Source organism: Schistocerca gregaria, unplaced genomic scaffold, assembly GCF_023897955.1.
Source record: "Schistocerca gregaria isolate iqSchGreg1 unplaced genomic scaffold, iqSchGreg1.2 ptg000526l, whole genome shotgun sequence".
NCBI classification, from domain to species: Eukaryota; Metazoa; Arthropoda; class Insecta; order Orthoptera; family Acrididae; genus Schistocerca; species Schistocerca gregaria.
Genome location: NW_026061925.1, coordinates 733280 through 737898, shown reverse-complemented (window position 1 = coordinate 737898; position 4619 = coordinate 733280). Strand labels below are relative to the sequence as shown.

Sequence of the window (4619 nt, the reverse complement as noted above, 5' to 3'; positions counted from 1 at the left end):
TTTCCGAAATTCTTCCATTGGGGGATAAAATAATTAGTGAAGGTTTTTTGAAAATAAATCATTATTAAAGAACTACTGAAGCATTTTTATAGCTACATCTATGAAAATAGGTATTTGACATCTCGGTTGGATGTAAAAAAAATGTGTTTCGTTGCTTTTGGAAATTTAACTCACTAATAGAGTGAAATAGGGGGTGTAATGTTTTATGAAATATTTCACTATGAAAGCATTTTTAGAATTAAATGGATGAAGATTTGAATTTGGCTCCTCGGCTCTAAATAGAAGAATACGTGTTTAATTGTTTTTGAAAACCCAACCCCTAAAGGGTGTGAGATGTTTCAGAAAATGGTTCATTATGAAAGGATTGCTAAATATATCTGACAATTCGTATTCGGCTAATATGTTACAATTTTTAAAAACTACGTGTTTTTCTGGTTTTGGAACTTCGAGCATAAGGGGATGAAAATTTTAATGAAATATTTATTGCGTTATATTAAAATATTTTAAATCTGCATCTATGAAAACCGGTATTTCACTTCTCAATTAGATATAAAGAAATATGCGTTAGGGAATGAAAGACTGTACGGAGATATCACCACAAGAATACAAACGGCTTGATTAACAAAAACCTTGGACTCCAGCTGTCAGCATTGCTTTTTGATCATTCAGTAAAAGACCATGCTTCAACGGCGCTAAGTTTAGAAAGTTTAGAAAGTGTTGCAGTTTATAAAAGACATAAAAAAACGATTAAAGAAAAAAATTCTTTGCAGACCATGAACGGTCTACGCAAGTAAAGAAGCGGATGATAAGCTAGCTCTTTATGCAAATGAGTTGGTCAGTTTAAGTTCCGAGACATGTCATGCAGCAGGAACGGAATCCTATAGTTGCTACGATTGGCTAAAGGAAAAGTTTTGCAGAATCACTCGAAATCACTTCTGCAAGTGGCTAAGAATCTCGTAATGAATAAAAATTCTGTACTGAGAATTCCAAGGTGGGAGATGCAAGATTCCTCCCCCCCCCCCATTCCCCCTCCTCACAATGCTATCCTTCTTTACCTACAGCAAAAAATAAATAAATTAATTAATAAATAAAACTAGAGAAATTTCTACTGTGAAACTATTTGCATACAAGAGAACGGCCCTTGAAATTTAACTCTTCAAAGTTTTAAGCCCTGCTCATTCCGGATATTGATTAGAAAGTGTTAATCCACATGTGAAACCTGAGTATATAATCCCTGTGACATTTGATCAACAGTGTTCCATAAGGACAGGTTCTCATTCAAAACGTTCGAAAATTCAATTTCTTTGTAGTTGCATTTTTTAAAGGTGTACTTGTCTAGACTCTTGGAACAGAAAGTTTTTTTTTTTTAATCCGTGCTTTACAAAAGTTTCTACAGTCCATTGTTTGAAGCAGTGTCACGGCTGCCATGAGCCGCGCGGGGTACCCGCCATGTGTCCAACGCCTTGTCACGGTTCGCGCGGCTCCCCCTGTTGGAGGTTCGAGTCCTCCCTCGGGCATGGTTGTGTGTGTGTTGTCCTTAGCATAAGTTACTGTAAGTAGTGTGTAAACATAGGGACTGATGGTTCAAATGGCTCTGAGCACTTTGGGACTTAACATCTGAGGTCATCAGTTTCCTAGAACTTAGAACGACTTAAACCTAACTAAATTAAGGACATCACACACACCCATGCTCGAGGCAGGATTTGAACCTGCGACCGTAGCGGTCGCGTGGCTCCCGACTGAAGCGCCTACAACCGCTCGGCCACATCGGCCGGTCTATCATGTATTCTAGAAGAGTTGCAAGGTCGTCAGTGGCGCCTGTTCTTTCGAGAGCAGTTACTATCTTCATATCTATGGTTAAACGTTACCCAGCCATTGACCTTCGTCTGTGCGAATGCGCACAGGTTGCCGGAACTCTTACGGGAATCGTCACCTTAGTGTGAGCCAGTAATGAGTGGATGGACAAATACCTATTAAGTACATTACGTATGCGGATTGTGGACGGTTGGGGATGTGAGTCTCACGGGAAGCGTGCGAGGGATAAATTCCTGCAGTCGTGCTGTTCATGTGTGCCCTCGATGGCTCAGATGGATTGAGCGTCTGCCTTGTAAGCAGGAGATTCTGGGTTCGAGTCCCAGTAGGGGCACACTTTTCAGCTGTCCCCATCGAAGTATATCAACAACACCTGTCGGCAGCTGAGGGTTTCAATTAATTATCAGTTGTGAAGGTGATTCGATGAACCCTTTGCCAGGCACTTAAATGTGTTTTGCAGGGTATCCATATAGATGTAGATGATAACTCGTCCCGTGTCGCACGTGCTCAAAATGATTCATACTGCAGAATGCATGCAAACATACTCACCGAAAATACGGACGAATATCAAGTGCAGGCTGCCGAGTGCTGCATATCCAGCTTTGACAGATCGGCTTTTCCTGCCAAGAAGAACAGGAAGTTGCTGTCTAGGAACAATCAGAGGTAGAGGAAGGGTTGATAAATACTCCTTGACTTGCAGACTAAACGTAAATAACGAAAATACATTTTTGGTAAAAATTGGTCAAAACATAATCGGTTGCCCTCCGTATTGGATTAGCTGTTTTGAATATTGAAAATCTGACTTCAGATTCGTTTTCAGCGACATTAAAAATATATATGTAACACTCAGTTCATGCAAATCGAAGTAATAATATAACTAAATGTTTTCCCTAAACTTTGAACACATTTTTTTCGGGTAACTATTTTCTCAGAACGGCATGCAGCATAAATTAAAAGTGGTTCGTTCTCTTAACATCTACCTCTGACCCCTAAAAGTAAACACTTTTCTTAGGAACTTATAGCTATAATATGACATTTGTTAATATTAACTAATTTTTGTGTAGGCATAAGGAGTGAAACAAACCCTCAAAAATCGAACTCAAAGTTCGAATTAGCACTGTATCGTTAAATTTAAGGTTGTTTCATTGCGGTTAGGTATACGCTCCCATAAATTTTATGTTTTATCGACTGATGTTATCCATTTTCAATTTCAGAGGAATAATGTAGTATCAACTGATGTTACCCATTTTTGAATTCGGGTAACATATGAGGTGCCACACTGCACGCGCTCTGCGTACTCCAGTCTCGCAGGCCCTTGATCAAATCATAATTACGGGCGCCATTTTTTATTGAAAATCTAAAATTAAGCTCATAGTATTATCACTCGTAATTCCCAAACAGATCTTTCGAATGTATTTTCATTGTCTCAAAAAGAATTTCAAATGTACCCTTTTTTGCTCATTTGTATGAGAACCTGGCCGTAACGCCGGAATATAGTCACGAGATTTTTTTTCAGAGACGCTGTACGTTCGCGAGAAGACTTTCGTTCTGCGCGTGTCGAAGGACATTCCTCAGATATTACTGTGTGTGTGCTACTCAGTCGTGCCATTTAAGTGTACATCTTTGCATAGTTTTCCTTTCACGATGTAAACAGTGTTCCGCTCAGTTGCTAACTGGCCAGTGAGTGGTTCCGAAGGTATCGGATGTGCGGTGCGTTCGGTCTGCTAGGACAACAGCAGACACTGAGGGAGCTAGCTGCTGGGACGCCAGCGAACAATTTATGCCAAGTAAGACGAAGAGGACTATTCTAAAATTACGAGCCGTCTCAAAAGTGTTTACCATTGGTAAATCTTGCTGTTGAGTCTGACAAAACTGGCAGTTTTGCCTAGAGATACATTAGAGAGAGCTACAGGAAATCCCCCCACCCCCCTCAATGAATTTTTGGTTGTGATGACAGGCCGATTGGTAGTGTAGCCCGAGATCTAAGTTAGGTTGGAAGGTGGTAATTTGATTGAGAGTTGTTTACGCCAACGATTATGAATGCCGACTAAACGTTGAGCGAGCAGATTGCCCTGTAGCGTAGCCTAGCGTTTCCGTCCGCGCCACATTTAACACACTTTCTCTAATTGTGTACATAAGTCTCACAACAGCCACGATAACTACGTTTCTGGTGGGGGGAGGGTAGAGTCCACTATGTAACTTTCACGGCAAATTTTAGTAACCGCATAAACTAACCGAAATAGAAGCGTAATTTTAACTATATTTCCTTTTGTGGGAAAATAATGGTTCTCCTCTTTCGGCAGCAACTGTAATATGTAGGCGACTTATTAGTTTTTTTTAACTCTGAATCATGATCTCAATAGACGCAGTGCTTTTTTTACGTTACTTGATTTGTGGTCTATAGTAAACAATGCAACGAATTGGTAAATTCTTTGAAGTTTGACGTGTGTTGCATAGACGACGTCTGCAATGTTCGTAAGGCCAAGTTTGCATATATTCGGTGTCTGTTTTTTTGGCCATGTACTGTATAATTAAAGGGAGGAGGATTATGTTCAAGGAGCAGTGCATTAGCAGTCTATGGAGAAATTGAGAATTTGGATCTAAAGAACGGCATGCTCGGGCAGTTCGTGCTATTCTGTTGACCACTGTGTAATTCGGACACAGTGATCAATGCCTCTCCCTCGTAACCAGGGGACTCGGGTGCTAATCCTGGTCTGGCACAAATTTTCAACAGTGCCCATTGACTAAAGTCTGTGCCCATTGTCAGCTAATGTCATTGTTTCGGTGTTAAATTGTATTTTATTCAC

The 4619-nt window shown here is 40.3% G+C and overlaps 1 non-coding gene across 1 annotated transcript; it reads left to right on the top strand.

The window, feature by feature from the left end:
- Positions 1-2071: 2071 nt before the first annotated feature.
- Trnat-ugu (transfer RNA threonine (anticodon UGU)) lies at positions 2072-2146 on the top strand. Its single transcript has one exon. It is a non-coding gene; the product is annotated as a tRNA-Thr (tRNA).
- Positions 2147-4619: the final 2473 nt, after the last annotated feature.